General features: G+C 42.4%; 1 protein-coding gene across 2 annotated transcripts in view; it reads left to right on the top strand.

Moving 5' to 3' along the window:
- The window catches only part of BMPR1A (bone morphogenetic protein receptor type 1A), a 108,334-nt gene that overhangs the window by 29,217 nt on the left and 55,018 nt on the right, over nt 1-24,099 (top strand). The window contains exon 2 of one of the 2 annotated variants that reach the window (XM_053309495.1): nt 13,939-14,061. The exons of the other annotated variant lie outside the window; for it this stretch is intronic. The gene's annotated coding sequence lies outside the window, so the exon portion shown is untranslated. The remainder of the gene's footprint in view (nt 1-13,938; nt 14,062-24,099) is intronic. 2 annotated transcript variants of the gene reach the window in all.

The raw sequence follows: 24,099 nt of genomic DNA, 5'->3' as shown, positions 1-24,099 counted from the left end.
TCCCATTCCTGGGCCTCATGCCTGTGCTAGGTCCCCTTTGGAATCTTCCAGAGCTTCCCCCCACAGCTGAAAGCTAATGACAGCCCCACCCCAAGGTACAACTTCCCATCAAATCTCCTCAGTTCTCCTTTGACTGCTGCTCTAAGCACCTTGTTGGGTTCTTCCTCTGCTTTGTTTTGCAGGAAAGGGGGTGGGGAGTAGTAACAAAGTTAGAACAGTTTTCCCCTTTTCCTTTCAGCTTCCTGTTTTCAGTTCTGTTCTTCTTCTTCTTCTGTCTTCCCATCCTTCTTCCCCTTTTAGTTTTGCGTTTTGTTTTATATTCACGCCCAGCCCCGTGGCTCGCTGACTTTCTCTTTGACCATGGCTTATGGCAGGTAGAGTGACTTTTTAAAACTGTATTTTGTGTGGGGCTAAACTCCCCATCTTTGGTCACTCTCGCTGTCTAATTTGCTTAGAGGAAGCCCATAGGGTTGACTCCTGCCCTTAAAATTTACTCACCAAGTAGAGAGGAACCATTTATTTATTTACTTACTTACTTACTTACTTACTTACATCAAATTTGTGCGCCACCCCAAACTTTCATCTCTGGGCGGTTTACAATAGCATAAAACCAGTTAAAAACATACAAAAAACTGATTTATTTCATGTACCGCATCTTTACTCGGTTTTGCGAGAGAGATCTCTGTCAGCTGTTGCCAAGCTGGCAGATTCTTCTATTCCTGTTCTTGACCCAGGAGTCTAGTACTGGCTCTGAAGGGGCTAAGGACACTGTGACAGAGAAGCCTGGGACAATACCTTCCCAGTCTCTGCTCATCTCAGTGCTAAAGCCTGCTCTGTCCACTGTACCTGGAACTCTGCCGGCTACTGTTGCATCACTACTGCCGGCTACTGTTGCTGGCTACTGTTGCATCTGTCACCACAGAGCCATTGCCATTGTCACTCACATCTGGCACAATGTCCATTCTAAATCTATCTCCAATAAGTCCTCTGGATCAAAGGACTTGAGTGCGTCTAAGAGTACAGATGTTGGACCTAAGAAAAAGTCAAAGCTCAAGCCTTCTCCCATTATCCCTTCCACCTCGGTACTGGGAAGGAAGAGAAAGACACACTGGGGATTCTGCTCTTCTGCCTAAGAAACATGTGAAAGAAGCCCCAATCAAAATACTTCCCACTCACTCACCTTACAGCCATGGTGTTGAGGATGTCCAGTCTGATCCTGTGGAGGCCTCTAACTCCATATTCAGGCTTGGAAGATGAACTGCTCTCCTTTGCAGAATCTCTGCATGTTCATGACAATTACTCCTCTCCCTCCCCTTCTGAACACAAGGAATTGAGAGGAACCCTCTGCTCCTAGACTCTCAAGCATGCTTGGCAAGATTACTGCAGACCTTCCTGAGAATTCTATTACCAAGAGACATGACCTCTTTTACCCTTATCACTACCCTGCATAGTGGTTTCTTCCAGATGCTTGGGAGAGAGTTTTTAACCTCCACTACAGTTGTAGGTGGCATTCTCAATCCTGGACGTGTCCCTCTGAGTGCTCTCATCAGTCCAGTCAAGGTCTCCATCCCAATCCAGGACTCATCACTCACACTCTTGATCCCAGGCCACTGCTGGTGCCAGGAATTCTTAATCCAACACCACAGTATTGGCCAAGTCAGTTTCTGCTGTAGCACCTGTTTCAAGTTCCTTGTCAGCTGCACCTAAAGCATCGGTGCCAAATGCTCCTGCTCACACAGAGCAGAGTCAACCCAGGCAGTGGAAAGACAAGTGGAGTCATCTAAAGTGCACAGTCCTACATCCGTAACTGATCTTGTTCCCTCTGCTGAATGCACCTTGGACTCATATATTGGTACTGTTAATCCTCTAGATGCAGCTGATGCTCTGTCAGGTTCCTCCCATTCTGAGTGTGTTACAGATCGTGTGTGGGCTTCTCCATCTGAAAACATTCAGTTGTACTCAGAACAGTTATGCTGTTTAGCTTCATCTTTGGGGCTAGAGGTCCATCAACCTCTCAGCCTAAAAATGATCCTGTTTATGAACTCATAGACTCTGAAGTCCATACTCCTATCACTTGTTTTGTACTCTATAAAGAGGTGGCTCATACGTCTTGGGAGAAGCCAGCATCACTTTGTGCAACTTATCACAAGCTGGAGCAGATGTACAAAATCCAGCCCAAAGATGGTACCTTTTAAGTCAAACATCCTACACCAAATTCCATAGTGGTAGAGGCGGTACAGCCTGGATCTTGCACCAAACCATTGTTAGCAGCTGCAGATTGGGAGCATAAAAAATTAGTCACCATTGGGCGCAGAATCTATTCCATGGCTGGCTTGGATTTCTGTATTGCTAATCACCAGGCTTGCCTCTTGAGATACCTCTTCTGGAGAAGTTTGCCTCATTTATAGACCACCTCTCTTCTGAACATAAGGACTCTACACAAGGGGGGGGGGAGAAGCAGAGCACAGTAAGAAGCCCCCCCCCCCCGGAAATCGGCCAATTTCCGGCCAACTGGGAACTTAACCCCCCAATGTTGCGATGTTCAAATTTTCCATATCCATGGCTGCAGCCTGGGAATATCGAAGTTCTCTTGTATCTGGGAAGCCCTTACCTGAGCCACTCAGCTCATTCCATGAGTGATAGCTGTACATTGTTTCCTGCCTGGTGTGCCATTGGATGCCATCTGCAGGGCTGCTATCTGGTCTTAGTCTTCTTCCTTCATCAGACATAATGCCTTGGACACCAGATCTTGGCAACACTCCAGTGTGGGCACAGCTGTGCTCCAGTCCATTCTCAACTGACTCCACTGCACCCTCCATCAGGTGTTAGCTCTCTACTCATCCAGGAGTGGGAATGTGCAGAGACCATGTAGAAGAAATTGAAGTTGCTTACCTGTAACTGTAGTTCTTCTAGTGATCGAATGCACATTCACATGACTCGCCCTCTTCCCCATTGCAGTCATTTTCTCTCTCCTTCTGAATGCATTATTTCTTGGCTGAAGTGGTCATGGACTGAGGAGATTTAGTGAGAAGTGGGAAGAGGAGAGCTGGTCTTGTGGTAGCAAGCATGAGTTATCCCCTTAGCTAAGCAGGGTCCACTCTGGTTGTATATGAATGGGAGACTTGATGTGTAAGCACTGTAAGATATCCCCCTCGGGATGGAGCCACTCTAGGAAGAGCAGAAGTTTCCAAGTTCCCTCCCTGGCTGAGGAGGGCTGAGAGAGATTCCTGCCTGCAACCTTGGAGAAGCTGCTGCCAGTCTGTGTAGACAGTATTGAGCTAGGTAGACCAATGGTCTGACTCGGTATATGGCAGCTTCCTATGTTCCTAAGTTGTACCTTGGGGTACATCTTCATTAGCTATCATTAGCTATTAACTGTTATATTAGCTATCAGCTGTGGGGAAAAGCTCTGGAAGATTTTGATTGGGACCCAGCACAGGCACAAGGCCCAGAAGTGTCAATTCACATTCAACCACTAGAAGAACTACAGTTACTGGTAAGCAATTTGAATTTGTGCTTCTCTTCTATATAGTAGTGGTTGATTCTAACCATTAAGCTTATTGACACAAACCGGTTTTGGAGAAGTAGCAAAATATCTTTTCATTCATGAAGTACAGGGACAAATGGGTTGTGTTCCAAAAGTTCATTTGCAAGTTGGATGTTCATAACTTGGAACACATATACTTCTAAAAGCAGCAACTTGTTTGTATGTGCAAGTTGGCGTTCAGGTTGGGGACTTGCTTAATGTAATATGTTATGGAGCTTTGTAAATGCGAATGTTTGTAAGCTGGATATTTGTAACTCAGGGAGTGCCTGTATGTAATGCTCTATTGCTGCTATGGCAAAGAAAAGTGTATCTGTAGAAAATTCTCCATAAGTTGCATGTTCTATTTTTAGCACAGTAGATCCCAGACATGGCTGAAGTCTCCGAGTGCTTTTCATGCGTCTCTCCCAATGCATCTGTTTCGTCTTAATTTATTTGCAAAGGTGCCAGACCCGATGCTTAGAGATTGTTTTGCTTAATGAAGAAGAGACATTATGAAAGTGCGTGAAGTATGCTGCACTGTTGCATTCTCAGTGTTAGCATAAACTGAAAGGACAGTTGAGGCTTTGTATTGCTTTACACTTTGGTTAAATCCAAAGATTAAGATGCCAAATGAAGGTGGAGAAAAATGTTTCTCACAGTTTAATGAATTTTGCTGTGAACCTGAAAGTTAGAGAGAGAATTGCAGTGCAGGGAGGATAGAGCTATTGGCTGTGATGTTCAAACTAGATCCCTGAACTGAACATTTGGCTTTTCCATGGTTTTACTCATATTAACTGGTTGCCCAGCTCACTATAAATAGTGTGGAAATTGTATATTTGTGGGAGCATTGTTATACGATTTACAGTTTGCTTATTTGAATTGGCTGATGGTCATATTATGTATATGATATATTGTATGCATTTTATTGTAATATTAATCTTGGTTATTTCTTTTGACTTTAGGGGTAGTATTTTGTTTTGTCTGTGCTACTGATGACAGTGAAGCTTCAGGAAGCAGGACATAGGAAAACCCTGTTATACCTCTGTTATACCTCTGTTATTTCACTAACAATTGCCTGCTTTAGCAGAAAAGATGTGAATTCCTCTGTGAGAACAGTGCAGAACTTAAATGGATAAAAATGCAAGTATATTTCTAAACACGCCCCATTTCCCCCCTCTTAAATATATTCCAAATCTTTCAGGTTCTGATTACGTGCAGCCATGAATTGTATTAATGAAGGTTTTGAGGTTGTACTGAATCAAAGGGTTAGTCTGAGCATATTTGGTGGAAAGCAAGTCTCAAAACTCAGTAGAACCTCTAAATAACATTTAGCTGTACATTTATTGTGCAACTAAGATGGTTTGGGCCCTGAAAGCAGACACATAAAAATATACATGCACCTGAAAATACATTTCTGAGTCAACTTCTGTGATTTTTTTTTTAAATGTAAAAACAAACTCCTAACAATGATTATTTCCCACTTTCAGCAGAACAGCTCGACTAACCAGTGCTGAGAGATGCCATTTTAAGAGGTTAAATTACTTTCTAAATGTTGCTGTGAAGGAGAAGGGAAGGGAAAAGATCAAGTTACTCATTCTACATTCCAGAGTCTACCACTACACTTGAAGGCTGGAGACATGCTGGCTAGAATACGCAGTTGCCAATAGTCTTTAGCCCTGCCTCCACTCAGGGGAGAGACCAAAAGAGATTTTCTTTTAAAGGGGGCCCAGAAAGGGGGGAAATATGTTCTTCTCTCTAGGAATTTTTTTAGTGCAGTTACTAAATGACAAGTTGTGATGTTGGTAAAATCATTGTTGACACGATTTCTGGTTATTTATTTGTTGGTTAGTTTTGTTTCTACCTGCACATTGTTTCTTTATATTCTGAGCAAATGCAAACTAGCCCCTAAGGTAAGAAGATATGAAGGAGTTGCAATCAATGTCTTTAAAGAAGCTACAAATATTGCATATTTGTCTCAAGTTTGAGCATTATGATAATTTTGCTATATCTGTGTTCCTAGCAAGCATCAGTGCAATTCCTTGATTCACTTCTCTCACAGTTGTATGCAAACACATTGCTAAAAATGGGTATGCTTTCTCTCATGTTATACAGGCGCGTACTCTCTCTCCCCTACTCACTCCCCACCCCACCCCACCCCGCATGTGTAAAGTGATGGAAGCTCAAGGAAAGCTTCTCGGGTTTTTTCATTTACTCAAGGCTTTTCCATACCAGTCAAATAGCACAGGCCATGTCTCATAGAAATGTACTTTTGAATAATGAAGGTTAATAAAAGTGTGTGAGGCAGCATCCTCTTTTGATCTTTATCTCTTAAGAAATTCCTTTCTGCTTCCTGATAGTTTTGATTTATTATTCAGTGCGCAGCACCCAGTCTAGTTAGCTGTGACTAAGCACCACTGAAAACAAAGAGACAAATTAGTCCCATTTATTTTAATGGGATTTAGTGGTGGTTAACTTACTTTAAATATTGCTCATTATCAATTAGCTGATTACTTTTATTAACGTTCAGCATTTTTGAAATTAAGGTTTTGTCTTTTGGATTTGTGTACATATGAGGGGGCCAAACAGAATCCAGTACAAAAACTTGTTCATTTAGGTTTCTTTCATGAAACTGGATCTGAAATTGTACCTAAAATCTCTGTTGTCTGAAACCTGACCAGGAACTGAGCTTCTAAACATAAGTGATAATGGGTTCAAAAAAATACTTTGGTTTCTTAGGAGGGTGTTGAGAGGGAGCCCCCTCGCCTATAAAAGGGATTTCCCATGAAAGCATTGGAGAAAAGGGATTGTGTCTGTCTGGAACTGATAATTGTCCTTATGTCCCTTTAGATTGTGTGCTCTTTGGGGACAGGAAACCTCTTTGATTAGTTAAAAACCTTCCTTTTCAAAGTTCTTGTTAAAAGAAGCTTTTAAAAATTGAGTTTCTGGTTGTAGTCCAGACTGCTGTGTTAGCAAATAGATAAGACAAAGTTAGCTATTTTATCTTGCTGTCTTTTAGTGTGTCATATTGTATTGTGTTTCCAGTTTCTAATGTGTTAACTTCTATTTTTATTGTAAGCACTCTTTTTATGGTTTATTGTAAGCCACCCTGTGCTAGAGGTGCAGGATATAAACATTTTAAATAAATCTAATCTCTGATTCTTATTTTGATTCCAAGTACAACTACTGCTTTACATAAATGAGGACAAAGAAAAAGTAAATCTAATCTAATATGAAACTGATTGCCAGGAACATTCAAATGAACAAAAGGAAGTACTTTTTCAAACAGCACATATTTAATCTATGGAGTTCTCTGCCATGGCATGTGGTGATGGCCACTAGCTTGGATGGCTTTAAAGGAGACTTAGACAGATTCATGGAGGACAGATTTATCAATGGCTACTAGTCTGGTGACTATAGGCCACCTCCAGCCTCAGAGGCAAGATGCCTCTAAATACCAGTTGCAGTGAAGCAACAGCAAGAGAGAGGACATGCCCTCATCAGCTCTTGCCTGTGGGCTTCTCAGAGACCTCTGGTGAGCCACTGTGAAAAAGGATGCTGGAATAGATGGGCTTTGGGCCTGGTCCAGCAGGGCTGTTCGTATGTTTTATGTTCTTAACTAAGTATATTGGTTATTTTGGAATTTCTAAATGCTTATATAGGACACGAATGGAGTGTGGCCCGATTCTCTCCACACACACACACCCCATACACCCCACTCACATAATCAGAAATGCCTGATTGTGGCCTTGCTATTCTTCAGAATCTGTCTCAGTTGGGATTCCAACCCTTGATGCAGGAATGAGAAAACTGGAGTTAGTGTGAGCCAACCATGTAGAATGTATCGGAGACATCTTCATATTTAATCCTTGGTAGAAATCGGTGTGGATTGTATCCCATTTGAGAAGGGAGTATAATTGTCGTGTCCAGGTGGGGCAGGTATGTTAGGAAGTAGTCAACTAGGTGATAAGGAGCCATGAAACAACTGTCAAGGCAAACCAATCTAGAGTTGATAACAAGCAGGTGGTCAACAGTCAAGTAGTCCAAGGGTAGTAAGCAAAGCCAGATTCGAAACAGGCAGGAGGTCAGGAGCGAGGGAACCAGTCCAAAAGGAGTGAGCCAAGCCAAATTCAAACAAGCAGTAAGTTAGGAAGCAAAGGGGCAGCCCAACAGGAATAAGCTAAGCCAGAGTCAACACAAGCAAAAGGCCAGAAGCCAGAAAATCACAAGTGTGGGCAACTAGGATCAACCAGAGTGCATTCACAATGAAGTTGCCTCAGCAAAAGGCAAAGACAAACTGAAGCCCTAAATAGAGGAGACAGGAATTCCAGACCCCCTAGCCTGGAAGGAGCTAAGTTTTAAAGGGCTAAAGCTGTTTTCTCCAAGTTGTGATGGAGCCTATGCTTCATCCTCTGAGTGAGAGGATAAGGGTAAAGATAGGTTTAGAGGGGTCAGACTATACTGGAGGCCCTACTGGCAGAGGTGAAGATCCCTCAAGCTCCACTTCATCCTGCACGTCCTTGGTGTTATCCCAGGTTCAGAATCTGGATCAGTGGATACTGGAGGCCCTGTTGGCAGAAGCAAGGATTCCTCGAACCCTTCTTCATCCTATGAGTCCCCATTGTTGTCCTTAGGTTCAGCCTTGGGGTTTATGACAAAAATAATAAAACTTTGTGTTCATACAAGATCTTTTCTAGATTTATAATAGTCCAAAACTGCATTCAGACCTTCTTAAAAGCTCCGTAACTATGTACTGCATTGCATATGGGTTGGAGATCTTACCCCTAGCCTGTCAGGCATCCCCTCAGATTCACCACTCACGCTTAAAGCGGTGGTTGTCTGAAAAGGGAAGTACCCTATCTAAGATGGTGGATGCTTCAGTGATTGTGAAGCTGGATTACCCCAGTCCTCCTCCGTAGTCTTTGTCATCAGGCTGCAGCAGAGGATGAAGCAAGCAGCAAGACTCCTCCATAGGCCTAAGAAGGGCCAACTGTCATCTGGCCCCTCCACTCTAAGAAATGTTTTCCTTTTTCACATTCTCCCCCCTCCCCACCCTTGCATCTTACAAAGAGATTGAGAGCCCCTTTGGGACAGGAATATTTAATTATACAAATGTTGTAAGCTGCTCTGAAATTGGATAGAGCAGGATACAAATTGGCAAATAAATACATTCCCAAGTGGGGTATGATCCACCCCAATTCCTTTCAAGGGGCAAGACAACATGACAAGAGTTAGTAAGGCAATGTGGTGTAATTCTGATTTAACCAACACCCAGGGTGAGTAGAGCCCACAGAAACCCAGTGAGCTTTATGCCAAAGTCAAGAATTTCATACCTTCCATGTCATTTTTAGAACTGATGTCAGAACTTTTCTTCATGAAAGGACTATTCCACTTCAGCATGCCCATCAGTCCCTTTAGATTCCAGTTTACTGTCTTCATCTGTTACCTCCTCAAATCATTCAAATGCGATCAGGTCCCTGAACCCCTCAAATCTGATTCAGAGGTCTCTTCTGCAAATACCTTTGCAAGCTGTTCTGCCATGCTTGCGTTTGCTTGTCGGAAACCAAATGCAAGTGAAAGCAGGCATATGGGAGATGGCCAGTCCACCTGTATTTATGTCTGACTTGCTGGAGAGAGAAGTCTATAGTCTGGTTTCTATTCTCTGGGAAACAGACTGGCACCCCTCCAAAGCATTCTAACCAAATGGCCGGAGTGATTCTAATAGCCTGCTGGAGTATTGATTATTTTCAGCCTGCCATACACTTACTCTAGAGATGTGTTAATTTGAGTCCCTTGCTCAGGTTTGCAGATGTAGTGTGGTTTGGGCATACCCCCCAATGCATGGTTAGCTAGCATGAAAAATCTGTGAAGTGCTATTCGTTTAATAAGTGGTTCTGATAATTCACAAGGAAGGTTCTAATTATGAAAAGCATGCTAGTACAATCCAGGGTTGTAAAGGGGTTGGTTAGTCCTTGGAGTACTATATACCTCCCAAATCTTTTGTAAAGATAAGATATTGAGAATAGTGAGCACTTGGTCTATTTGGAATCTTGAAAAGATCTTGTTGCCTCTATGCTCCTTTCCCACAAGGCATGAATAGAACAAATTTTGGCCTAAGCATCTGTGGACATGGAATGATTACAGTAATATGACAGAATTTTGTGGAGGCACTTTGACCCCTAGTAACCATAATTGCACAGTATTTCATTTTCCCATCCGGTGCAGTAGGGGCTGTCTATACCCCAATATCTGTATTAGTAAAAAGTGCAATTTTAAATAATATTACAAGGGAGTGGAAAATGAAGAACCACAGTGCACTTAACCTCACTGAGGTTGGTCCTTACCTAGAACATGGAGTTGCAGAACACTGAACACACATTTTATCATTCCCCCCCCCCTTCTCCCACAGTGTATAATCCACCCAGGTTTCTAATGAGGATTAAACAGATTATTTATTTATTTATTTATTTAGCTATTTATCTATTTATTTATTTATTTAAAATATTTTTATACCACCCAAAACTTACATCTCTGGGTGGTTTACAAAGATTAAAAAGTAAAATATTAATGAAAAACAAAAACAAAAAATTTAAAAGCAAGAAATTTAAAACACAATTTAAAATTTTAAAACAATATTCTAAAAACATTAAAACAATCAAAACAATATCAGTTAAAAGCCTGGATGAACAGATGTGTCTTTAAAGACTTTGTAAAAGTTGTCAGAGATGGGGAGGCTCTTGTTTCACAAGGGAGCGCATTCCAAAGCCTCGGGGCAGCAACAGAGAAGGTCCGTCCCTGAGTAGCCACCAGATGAGCCGGTGGCAAATGCAGACGGACCTCTCCTGATGATCTCAATGGGCGGTGGGGTTCATAACAAAGAAGGTGTTCTCTTAAATACCCAGGGCCCAAGCTGTTTAGGGCTTTATAGGTTGTGACCTTGTATTTTGCCTGGAAACATAGCAGCAGCCAGTGTAACTCCTTCAGTACAGGAGTAATATGGTCTAGATGACCCAGAGACCAGCCTGGCTGCCGCATTCTGGACGAACTGTAGTTTTCGGACTACTTACAAGGGCAGCCCCACATAGAGCGCATTGCAATAATCCAGTCTGGAGGTTACCAGCAGATGTACCACTGTTTTGAGGTCGTCTATCTCAAGAAACAGACGCAGCTGGCATATCAGCTGAAGCTGATAGAAGGCACTTCTGGCCACTGCCTCAACCTGGGACACCAAGGAGAGACTTGGATCCAGAAGCACCCCTAGACTGCGTACCTGTTCCTTCTGGGGAAGTGTGACCCCATCCAGAACAGGCAGATCAAAACTATTTATCAAAAAGTCTGTTTGTTATCCCTCATCCAGCCCATTACTGACTCCAGACAGGCATTTAGGGAGGTTATGCCCTCTCCCGATGATGCTGACATGGAGAAATAGATTTGGGTGTCATTAGCATACTATTAGCACCCTGCACCAAATCTCCTGATGATCTCTCCCAGTGGTTTCATGTAGATGTTAAACAACACTGGAGACAGTACAGAGACCTGAGGGACACCATACAAAAGTTCCGATTTTGAATTACAGCAGTCTCCAAGGGACAACATCTGGAACCTGCCCGAGAGGTAGGAGCGGAACCACTGCAAAACAGTGCCTCCCAGCCCCACCCCCCTCAGACGCTCCAGAAGGATACTTTGGTCGATAGCATCGAAAGCCACGGAGAGGTCCAAAAGGACTAACAGAGTCACACTTCCTCTGTCAGATGCCAGTTGGAGATCATCCATCAGACTGACCAAGGCAGTCTCCACCCCATAGCTAATGTTAAGGTGTTGTGGTAATGTTAACATTGTTGGATTAATATGTTGATTAAATTGCTCCTTTATTAGGAGAGGCAATAATTGATGAGTTGATTATTATTAAGCTGAGTGTTCGAATGCTCATGAGAGGAGCTCCCCCAAGTGTGATTGCTGCTACTATACTAGTGGAAGCAACTCAATTTTACTGAAACCTGTGTATTTTGAATATGCACACTATAGTTATGTGGCTTACTACACACAAGGCCAAGGAAGAAAAGTATTAAAAGAACCATCTTGCTGCTCATAAGTGGGCAAGTTATCTATAAAGCAGTTTGCCCTGTGACCACTGTTGAAAGTCCATTGATAGGCACTTTAAGTTCTTTCATTCACCACTATGACTCTTGGGTGCTGGGGGAAGGCCCAATCCCATTTTTTAAAAAACAGTATTTCTCAGATCTCCACTTGTACCAAATGCACTGGGTTTTTTTGTGACTTTTATTTTTAGGCATTTATTGTGGCCAAAGAGAGTTTAGTAAAGTACCAAATTAAAATGCAGGATATTTAGATTTGCCAGAGAACTTAGATGGCATATATTCTATCTGTGTTAGAAGTGCAAGAACTATGCTTCTGTTTTCAAAGGTGTATACGGGTTCCAATAGAAATTAAAAAGTTGTCCTAGAAGAGGCAGGGAAACCACTTTGCCTTTTGGCTTTACAGCTAGATACTCTCTGAAAAATCGAGAATCTTCCAAATTCACAATAGAAATACTTTTTCTTTGTTTGACCTGGAAGTCAAATGTCAGCTGTCTACTCAGCAAAGACTCCTGTTTTAACAACTGGTACTATCCAATATTCAGGTTAGTTTCAGATTGCTAGTTTTACATAAATTTATTGCCAAGGCTGTTAAAACCAGCTATACTACATATACTTACAAACGAACATGGAGATGGAGATTTTGACCTTCTGTAATGGAAGAGGTTATTATGAAGCTTTGGGGTTGGGGCAGGGGTCACAGTCTGGAATGTTGTTTGTTTATTAAGAGAATTTTTAGCAAAACTTGCACGTTTCCCTTTGGAACTAGTTTGAATCAGGCTCACTAACGTGCTACATTTATCTTAACCAGATTGATAACCTTCTAGAATTCCCAGTGCATTTTTGCCTCAGCTACTCCTTCACACCAGCACAGTATCATTTCTTAGGTTTCGTATTGGTGGTTGGTTGTTTCTGGCAGTGTTGACAAGGCATAACAGTCTAGCCTTTCTAGCAATTGGGCTGCATGAGAGCCATGTAGCCTGCTGTACTACGTACCCATAGGAGGGCTAAGAGCAACCTTCTCTAGATGATGGAATATTAGAAACCAGCATTTCAGATCTTTGCCTTGATGGGATAACATGGAAGAGAGAGATGGTCCCTTTCATTTTGGGTAAATGCAGGTATAACCTGTATTTAAACACTACTTTTTAAGAGTGTCACCTTAAATTCAAAATATTTGAGTAAATATGGTATAAGGACTGGGAATCAGAGGAATGCAGTCTCAGTTCCATTCTTCCCCACTATACTATAGACAAGCCTGTCCATCTTTCCTCTTGCTGGGTTGGGGAGTTGTTGTGAAGTAAGGTCTGTTCAGAGAAGCAAATTCCTAGTACTATTGTTCTATCTCCTAGGAATTATTTGTTGTAATTGGTCAAAAGACACTTGTCCAAATTGACTTCTCTTTCCTCTTCCCCTGTGAAAGTACTCATACTACACTTGTAAAATCAATGGAGAACCAATCGCCCTCCAAAGCCATTTTAAAACCTCTATCCAGAAGGCAAGGTTTCTCCTTTATCCTAAATCCTATTTTTATCTCCCCCCCCCTTCTCCTTATAATTCCCATCTCCATGTTTCTTGGTGGATAGGAATGCAGTGTTTGAGGGCAGGGTTGGGAGTTAACATGAATTTTGTTCCTAACTTATTTACAGAACCATTTTATTTAAAACTGAAGTCATAGCTGGAAACTCTCTCAGATCTTTTAGGACCGAGATCCTTTAGGTAATTGAGAGAATATTTAAATTCCTGGCTGACAGCGTTTTTAGGAGCCTCAGCAATGAGATGCCTAAGATTTTTTCAGTCTTGCTCTTACATAGTATAGCTTCTTCAGAAAGCATTATATTCTCAACTTCACTAGTTCTACAATAACATGTCTACAGGGTTTTACCCATAATTTGATGTAAATAATTTGTGTGTGAAAATTGAGCTTATTAAAAATACATTTCTACTTTGAAGAATTGCCTGGCTGTATACCATTATTGTGGATGACTAAGGTACTTTTACTAAGGGGATGCCTAGTTGGGATTTCTTTCTTAGAACAGCAGACCACCCCCCACCCCCACAATGCTATTATCACATCTTTTGAAAATCCTGTCAGTGTTAAAAGTGGCTTGTGATATGGCACAGGGGACTGATATTCAAGAAACACAAACCCAATGCCCCTTGGAATGTGCAGGTCTAGTTGTGTAGTTCTCTGTATCCTGGTTGATACATAAAGAATACTTTGTAGCTGTTAAGATGAAACACTGACATAACTTTTCATCACTGAACAAGCTTACTTGGAATTCAGTTCCTTCCTCCTACCTCTTTCCTCTCTCACAGATTTAAAGAAATATGCATTGTTACAATTTTATTTTGGAATTGATGAAGTGGAAATTCAGATGAAACCAGTTTGCAGAACATTGTCTACACAGCACGTTTTCATCCAACTTTCCCCAATAAAAGGTAATACCAAGACAAAGTTATTGGTTATACATTCACTGATTTCCATTTTTAATCCAGTGGCAGCAGTATTATCAAGTCCCTAAACTGGGATATCCAGAGGTAGAGTTATTAAATAAAATATTTTTTGGTTCCAGGCAGCCCTGTTTCTGTTGCTTGTTAATGGAATAAAGAGAAGCCCATTTATCCTATCCTCCTTCAGAAGCTGTGCACACTTCCAATTTTCAATCATGTGCTAGCAAAAACCTTGATAGAAAGAGCGGACAGCAATCACCTGTGAGACAGGAACAGCTTTTCTCCCTACCTCATCAAAGTGTTGGGTATAGAACAGTGCCGTCCTACCCAGCTCCTTTTTTCACGGACAGTCACTTCTCCCTTGTCCTACCTAGGTTTTTTCTAGCATATGAAAAAAATGGGGAGAGTGCACAGCTTATGAAGAGGGTAGGATGCTTGTATTACCCAGCTTTCAACTGTCAGAACCAGCCTAATTATTAAGCTAAGTTTAATAATTTTGTCAAGTATCCATTGTCTGGCTCCTAGGTACAAAGAAAAGTTGTCATGGCTTGCCCTATCCAACGCCAGCATAGCATTTTTGTAGTGATTGTTACACGTATCTATTTTAGGGATGTGCATGAACCGGTTCGAAGGCCATGTTAGAGGCCTGCGAACCGGTTCGCTGGTTTGATGGTCTGTCACTGGGGGCTGTTGCTTTAAGGGCAGGGGGTTGTACTTACCCCTCCCGCCACTTTCCCCCCTCCAGCGCTCCATTTGTTAGTGCAAATTTTGGGGCGGCAGCTGTCCTCCCTGCTGCACCTGCCCCCTTGTCTGCTAAATGCGGAAGTAACTTCCGTGCATGCGCCCGCCGTGGCCATGTGTGTCATGCATGTCACTGTGACATGGCGGCAGGCATATGCACGGAAGTTACTTCATATTTAGCAGACAAGGGGACAGGGGCAGCAGGGAGGACCGCCCCAAAATTTGCACTAACAAATGGAGCGCCGGAGGGGGAAAGCAGAGGGAGGGGTAAATACACCTCCACCCTTAAAGCAACCCCCACCCCAGCGACAGACCGCACCTCTGCAGTCCGTGCACATCCCTAATCTATTTATGTTTCTTTTTAGATTATGAGGCCTTTTGGGACAGGGAACCCTCTTCTCCTTTTAAATGTAAATTGCTTTGAGAACTTCTTTTGTTGAAAAGTGGTATTAAATTGTATTATACTTGAGAATTTAATCTCTGCAAGATTCTGGATGCCCACATTTTTGATGGGGTGAAAAATAAAGGCTGCTTCAGAAGGGGTGCTTGCTTTCACTTGACAATGGTTGCAGGATTATGCAATCTCCCCCATTTCCCACCCACCCTAACAATCCCCAGCTGCTTTAAGCCATGGCTCAGTTAAGTCTGTGCTGACAACCATTGTTAATGCTAGCCAGAGTGAGCTTATAACTGAAAGTTTAAAAACAGCTTCAGACTGATCTTAATTGAGTGTGCTGTAATGGTTAGAGTGCTGGACTAGGACCAGGGATACCTGAGTTCAAATCCCCAATCAGCCATGATACTAGCTGGGTGACTCTGGGCCAGTCACTTCTCTCTCAGCCTAGCCTACTTCACAGGGTTGTAGTGAGGAGAAACCTAAGTATGTAGTACAGCGCTCTGGGCTCCTTGGAGGAAGAGCGGGATATAAATGTAAGATGATGATGATGATGATGATGATGCATTCCTTCTAATAGCAGTAACATGGTTAAGTCAGGACAGGTATAATGTTGAGGTGGAATGTGGCAGGTGGTAAAAAGCATGCACTAATGCACTAATAGTAGTTTAAAAAGACAATAAATATTACAGCCCTAGGTGGTGGTTTGTATAAAAGGTATACACCTGCTTTGCTGTTAATAGAGGCTGATAAACCATTTCATTCCCTGTGTAGTGATGTCATAGTCAGTCCTCTTAATTGACACGCAGTATGTAGTAGAGCTAGTACAGCAACGTACTTGCTGTTAGTTATTCTCTGGATTGTATAAATAACATGAACAAAACGGGAGGTAGCTATGTACAGCTGCCACTGGGCGGGGGGGGGGGGGTGCGGGAGGGAGTTCAGTCCAGTTCAAAGTTGACAATGTGTTTATTAGGACCAACCAAAACATCAAACATAGACCCTTCAAGTCCTATAGATAAAGTTTATTATGGTCATAGACCAGTTAATCTTTACATTTTACAAAATATTCGATTAAGTAATGCAGGCTTTATGAAGCTTACATATAGTAAAATAAAATTTGGCCACATTAACAGTCATCCCAGGTTTAAAACTGGAAAGCAGATACTCCAAGTAAAAAGGATCGGTGTGGCCCAGACAATTCTTTAGCAAAGGTAAAATAAACTTAGAACGACTATCCCTATAAAATTCACAATAAAGAATTACATGAGCAGTGGTCTCTATTTCACCTGCACCACAGGGACAAAGGCGTGCCTCATAAGGTATCCGCTTGTATTTTCCGTCCAAGACCGCGGTAGGAAGTACATTGAGGCGGACCAGGATCAATGCTCTCCTAAATTTAGATACTAGAATGTTATCTAAATAATCGGCGGGTTTAAGATTAAAACCTTGAGGGTCTATATATAGCCCTCTTGTCACGTGTGCAGATTCCTCTTGTTGCTCTATATCTAGAGCTCGTTGTTTGGTAAATTGAATAGCCTGATCGAATCCCCGCCCTATAAGTTCTTCCTGGGATGTACCAAGATGATGCAACTTTGTTTTCAGTGCTGTTTTCCATTTGGATGTAAAGCTATCAGCTAATACTAGAGGGGCAAGGCCAGTAGGAAAAAACACTAGGTTCAACCAAAGTTTGATTATACACAGCCAAATTTTCAGCTTTAACGTGGTAACCCCAGCCTCTCTTCAGTACATGTCTACTCGCCAGTTTAGGAGGGTGAAGGGCTGGATCGTTCAGGTGGGAGACTAAAGAGTTAATATAGAAATTAAATAGAGATGAGGCTAAAATATTCCCTTGCCTCACTCCTCTATACGTAGGTATTTCTGCAGAGAGATGTCCTTTCGCACTGCAGCGCACTCTAAGGCGTATTATGTAATAGTAATGCTCCACCCATTAACGTGGAGATTATGTATTAGTAGCAATAAATGCGACTCAGTTGTTGACTCCTTTAGCTTAGCCCACAATCTATCCCTCAAGATGGAATTGAAAGGTCCTTTAAAATCTATAAATGCAGCAAACAGGGAAGACTTGGGCCTAAAGGAATATTTTTCAACTAGATGCTGTAAAGTAAATGCTTGCTGGATGGTGGAACATCCCTCATGAAAGCCCACCTGTTCAGCCAAAAGAATGTCATCAGAATCAAACCACTCATGCAGTTTTCCCTGGACGTGTCTGGCATACAATTAGCTGATGACACTAAGCAAACTAATTGGCCAATAATTGCTGGGATCATCTCTAGTCCTTTTTTTATAAATTGGAATAATTATTGCAGTGCCCCAGTCTTCAGGAATTTTGGTGGTTGAGTCAATAATGGTAAATAACGAGGCTAATAGAGGGGCCCACCATTCCATATTGTTATGTATAATTTCGATTGTAATGTAGTCCAACCCTGGGGCCTTGCCCACCTTGCATTTCTTAACTAAGCTCTCAATTTCAGAAACGGAAACCGGAATCCAACCTGGTAGTTGATCATTATCTGTCCTCCAAAAATCAGCAACATCTTTCTTTGCAGCTCCTCTAAGCTTCAACTTGCCACCCAGCTTCAGAAACTCAGTCTTTCTTCCCACCCTACTCCCTCATATTCAAAATTGCAAACACTTTATCCTTGTGGCTAGGCATCATTCCCAACATTGGGATCTGCCCCTCTGCAGTAGCCACCATGGAAGGATTTGAAAAGTTCACGAGGTGCTTGAAGCTATGCCCTTGACGTGCAGAGCATGTGCAGCTTCTTTTTGGGCAGCAAGTGCCTCTGCTCCTCAATTCACCAAGCGATTCAACTGAGGGCCGCCCTTTATGAGTCAGCCCTCCATCCGCCAACACCTGTTCAAACATCATCTATGGTAGTGGTTCCCAACCTGGGTTCCTCCAGATGTTGCCGAACTACGTCTCCCAGCACCCCCAGTTATAATTTATTGTGGCTGGGGATGCTGGGAGTTATAGTTCAGCAGTATCTGGAGGAACCCAGGTTGGGAATATAAGTTGTTGTATATAAGTTGTTGAGGTCAAAGCTTTCATCTTACTCGGCTTCATCCTCCTTTAAAAAACCAAAGGACATCCCGAATGAGTCCCATGAACACAAGAAAAGAAAGCATAAGGGCTGAGTCCTCTTCTTCATCCTCAAAGCGGTCAAAAATGTCTGGAGCACCTTCAACTTCGCAGTCAAAAGCACAGCTGAAGTCGAAACAGATATCAATGACTCCATCAAGCCGTACAACTTCTTTCACATTGTTGCCTGCAACTATCTCCACTTCTTCAATGTTGTTGACTGTCTAGCACTGCTCTGCTTCACATGCATTGCTCCTCCTTGCCTGCCATGCGAACACCATCAATGGTCCAAGTCATTCATTCATTCTTGTTCTCCAGAGTTCATCGGCACGAGTAGTTCATCGGAACAAGAAGAATCCTTGGTGAGGTGTAGACAGCTGATATCAGCGATGTTGAATAAACATCGCTGATATCAGCTGTCTACACCTCGCCAAGGATGGGCCCGTCAATATCCATGGATCATTTCTTATCTTCTCTCTTGCCCGTCTTCAATGTCCTACCTTTGGCATCAGACTTTCTTTGATGTTGTCAAGGGACATTCAGATTCCTGACACCATTCTTGACTCACCTCTTACGTCATCAGGATCAACGTTTAAAGACTTTGCTCTACATAGTCTTGACATCGACAATGACATCCAACTCAAGACTTGAAGGGTCCCTGTGGAGCAGGCCTGCTCAGCTTAGCCCCCCCTGCCAGCTGTTTTTGGACGACAACTTCCATAATCTCCAGCCACAGTATCCAATAGCCAGGGATTATGGGAATTGTAGTCCAGCGTCTGCAGAAGAGCCAAAGTTGAACAGCCTTGCTGTGGAGGAACGAGGCCTAGCCCTCTTGGTTTTTTGGTAAATAATCCTTTGTCAATGAATTGTATTTCATACAATTGCATTGATATCCCTAAACCCACCTCATTATTGTAAATATATTCTGATTATAAAATGCTTGCAAAATCCCTGCATATGGAAAAATCTGGCAGGGTCAAGAGTTTATGCCTGCTGTGTTTTAGTTTCACCTTTGAGAGAAAACTGTTTAATTTTGGGGGGAAGAAATTTTTTGAAAAATGGAGGGAACTTTGGGTTCTGCGGATTGGGACAACTTGTGAGTCTGTATATATAGGAGGCTGTTTTAGCAGAGAGTTAGTCAGAGTTGGAGTCGAAGTCCAAGAGTAGAGTTTTAGAAGTCAGAGTTGGTGTGTCTTAGAAGACGTGTACAGCTGGAGATCAGAAGTCAGAAAGCTGAAGGAACTGAGTCCAGTTCAAGTGGAGGAGCTGAGGCCAGTCAAAGTTGAGGAATTGCTAGCCCAGGCTGAGAGAATCAATGCTGTAGCTGTAGCAAGAGCTGTAATCACAGAAGAACCAGGCTGGATTGAATCCCAGGCCTGTACTGTGATCTCCAGTTCCAATCCAATCAGAAAGGCCTGTGGAGCTTTCATCACCACCTCATAAGCCTGTCCTACCTGAGAAGCCTGCTCCTGATGAAGACCCCTCCTCCACATCTGATTCTGATTTCACTCAGATGTCATGGAAACACCATCTGGGACTTCACCAGATGACAACGTGCCCAGTAACCCTCCTGACTCTCCAGTGGAGGAGAAGTCCTGTTGGATTCAGATATCTGAAATGGCAAAGACTCTGGACCTTGAAATGAAGTATCCGGCCAAGACTGTGAGTAACCCAGTCTGTCATTTTATAGCCACTTCTGTTATGTCCACTTCTGCAGCCCTGCCCATGCTGCCTACCCTGGTCAACTCAGTGAAGGCAGCATGGGAGGTTCCATCTTCTACAGCCTCAACCTCATGTAGACTTGAAATTTTTTTACTGTGTGCAGGAGGAGGACTGTCATCTTTTGTTTAAGCATCCCCACCTAATTCCTTAGTGGTGGAATGCACCTTATCCTCTAAATCGGGTAAACGTCATTCTACCCCCATTGACAAGGAAGGCCGAAAACTCAATGCAATGGGACGGAAGATCTATTCATAATCTTCCCTGTGTATAAAGGTCTCAAATTATATGGCCTGCATGTCTATGTTTTTGAAGCCTTCCCAAATGGAATAATTAAAGATGACATGCAGGAGGCTCCTGCACATTTACAGGCTCGCTTTAAGGAACTATTTGCCAAGTCAGCAGATGTCGCTAGACAGTCCCTCAGCACTGTGAAGCACCTGACCTATTAGCCACCAAGGAGGAAAAAAAATGTCCTGCTTATTGTTCAAGAGCTGCAATGGGCACAAGGTGACTGGGAGACGCCTTCCAAATTCCTTGGACAGGCAAGTTTTTACATCTTTCCTCCCTTCCCGCTTCTCTCCAGAGTAGTCAACAGGATCTCCCTACAAAAATAAATCCTACTCAACCCATTGTGTCCAAGGCAGGCCTGGTTCCTCTTTTCCTTTGTCCCTCTCAGAAATTCCGCCACTGTCTTAGACATCGCCCAGACCTCCTTCACCAGAGCAATGGCCAGGATCTCCCAACACAGCCTGGGAACCTTGAACATAACAGTGTGGAGGCTGACCTTCTGAATAACATCCTTCTGCATGAGTGGAAGGTCTCCACAAGACAGAATTACTCCTGCAAATGGAAGAGATTTTCTATCTATGCCCATTCTTGTATGAATAACAGAGCATGCTTATTGGTAAAGTTAAATTTTGTATATTGTTAAAAAGATCAGATCCTAAAGATTAATTCACTGAAGTTTGAAACCAAATTGGATGTAGTTATACCCTTCACATTGAGTAGGGCAAAGTCTCTGCTAGAGGTAGTGATGAAGTAGTTAACAAAATGAAAAAATAAATGACAAGAAGGAAAGTCATAGCAATGAGAATATGAAAGTTTCATGTACAATTTTGGACACGCACAGTTCTGGACATGTCACTGCACTTCTATGTGGGATAAAACCAATGTGATAAGACGGGAAAAGTGTTTGCAGTTTTGAATATGAGTGAATGGGGCGGTTGGGAGGAGTGAGTTTCTGGAGCTGGATGGCAAGTAGCATCTTAGAGGAGCTAAGATATGTTGCTGCTTTTGGAGGATTAGTATTGCCCAACGCTGCCCTGTTCAAAGTTAAATATTTAGAATTTAAAAGATAAAAAGAGCCCTGCAGGTACAGGCCCAAGGTCTATCTAGTCCAGAAACCTGTTGCACACGGTGGCCCACCAGCTACCTCCTGAGAAGCCCACAGACAAGAGGTGAGGGCATTGCCTCTCTCTTGCTGTTACTCCCCTGCAACTGGTATTTAGAGGCATCTTCATATTCATAAACATTGTATGTCTCCAGTATTCAACCTCAGCACTCTAGTGGGTGTTGCTGGTGGCTTTCTTATGTTTCTTTTTAGACTGTGAGTCTTTTGGGGACAGGGAACAATCTTCTCATTATTGCTTTTCTCTATAAACCATTTTGAAAACTTTTTTTGTTGAAAAGCTTTATATAATTAGTAATAATGTGGCAAACTGTGTAGCTTGGTATCCATGTATATTATTGTAACTTTCAGTTGCATTTTTGTGTGTTGATGTTGTGCATAGCTATTGGGGAGAAACTTCAGGGGGAAAAACAAGCACGGTAGATAAATTGATGTGAAGTTGGAGTACATAGGCACAGATTTAAAAACTAAAATGCTTGAAACTTTTCCTGAAAGTATGTCCATTTTAAAATTGGCATCTCTTTTCTAGAAAGAGAGTACGCTCTCCTTTCCAAATATATGTTTTATGCCAAGGGAAGTACTTAATTTTTCAGTTACTGGATTTATGAACATAGATAGCTGTTAGGCAGCAAGACCACTAAGCGATTAATTACCATGAATTGGGGGGTATTCAATTAAAAAACAACCTTATTTTTTAAAACTTACCAAAAAAACCCACACAAAACTCTAAAGAAAGATAGGAGCCTATTACAGCTGACATGTAAACATTATCTTTGTAATGTTTTGTAATGCTTTTGTATATGTGCTGCAATATTCTGTTTTAGTGTTGGAAATTGTCCTGAAACTACAACAGGCATGTCAAACTGTGGCCCTCGGTTCTTATTGGCCTACAGCTCCCATCATCCCCAGTCACAGTAGCCAGGGATGATGGGAGTTGTAGGCCAGCATCTGCAGGAGGGCTGCAGTTTTGACATCGCTGCTGTGGAAGCTATGTTGTTTGAACTGAAGGAAATAGATTTTCTGACATAAGATATCCACCGTTCTACCAGACACACTTATAGCCTTGTATAGTTCCATATGCCTTCCATATGATGGTTTAAAAAATCAATTTTTGTTTAGAATCAGTAGTTGCTTTAAGAAAGGGCCCCAGCATTCCTGGAATCTTTAGGAATTGAACTCACCCTAGATATGGGACTCCAGCACTTCCTCTCACTTTCGGACATTGTGTCATGTCTGTTTTCTGCCACCCAACCCTAACATGCTGAATAGACAAAAGTGAAAGATTTTGGGTTTTTGTCTTTTTTGTTCTTCTTTGAAAACTGTTATTAAACTTTGAAAGAATGGCTGTCTTTCTGATCCTGAAACGCCTTTGCAATTGCTTTCATATTATCCAGAATAGGACAAGGTACTATATGAAAGTGAGAAGAAGGGAGGATGACAGAGGGTCAAAGAGGACAAAATTCAAAGCCTGAGCTTATTCAATTTGGTATTCAGAGCGCACACTGATATGAACATGCACTTCGTATCCTCTCCCCAATTCAGATCTGATGATTCAGATCCAAATATTTGTCCATAGGATATAATGGGGAGAATCGCTAAATTGCCTATAATGTCTTCATTTTTCCATAGAATGAGATGAAAACAGCATTCGGAGGGTGGGTGAGGGAGAGCACATTAAGTTGATATGAAGTCTTCAGAATTTTAAATAATTAGGTGCAACAGTTTCCTAAATGAACTTTACAATTTTGGAGGGGAAAAGCCTGAGAATAGAAGGGAATTGGTATCCTCCTTGGAGGGACATGATGTATGCAGCATTTCAAATGAATAGGAGCAAGGGATTCTACACAGGAAAAGTTTGTTTTTAAGGGCCTGTAAAATGCTATAAGTGTTTTGCTTTCAGGTGGAATAGGATGGAAATAGCAAGGATGGTAGTCCCTTCTGGGGGCATTATGCTTGTCACATATCATGTGAATAGGTGCAGGGGATTTCTGTAAAAGTATGGTGTTTTGCTTCAGAACCGGAGGAGCAGTTCCCCACCGCACACACACAGACAGGATGGCAGGCACACTCTGGCAAAACATTGATGCAGCCTTAGCAGGAAAACAAGAATACTAATGCTGCTTTAGTGGGTAACATGTTCTGAGTTTTGAATGGGTTCTTTGAGGGATTACAACCACTGGTAGAAGTGGGCAGTCTAGCAGACAGAGGCAGACATGGATCACTCTTCAGGCAGTGGAGCAGAATGCTCTGTATGTTTCATCACTGAATCACTGTGCTGGAGGCAGAGGCCCCAGGTGAGTGAAGTGGGTAGCAGACACTTCCAAGCCATAGGTCCATGATGTGAGAAGGCTCCTGTTCGCTAGATCCACTGGACTATCCTGGCACCATTGGGCAGCATAGAGCACAGGCATTGAGGCAGACTTTGAAGCACCCTTGTTGTAGCATTGGTCAATATGTTTCAGAGGGGCAGGCAGGCAGAATAGGCACTTGACATGTCCAAGCCTGTGGGCCTGTGACATAAGAGGATTCTCTTTCCCATTCACTAGACGCTAGTGGAATGTCCTGGCACATTTATATAACACGGAGTAAAAGTGGAGTCAGACTACAGAGTACCCTTGCTGGGGGAAAGCAATGCATTCCTGAAGTTTCAAAGTTGAG

This window comes from Hemicordylus capensis, chromosome 3 (genome assembly GCF_027244095.1).
Source record: "Hemicordylus capensis ecotype Gifberg chromosome 3, rHemCap1.1.pri, whole genome shotgun sequence".
In the NCBI taxonomy this organism is placed as follows: domain Eukaryota; kingdom Metazoa; phylum Chordata; class Lepidosauria; order Squamata; family Cordylidae; genus Hemicordylus; species Hemicordylus capensis.
The sequence above is the reverse complement of the archived record's forward strand: the minus strand, read 5'-3'. Positions and strand labels throughout refer to the sequence as shown.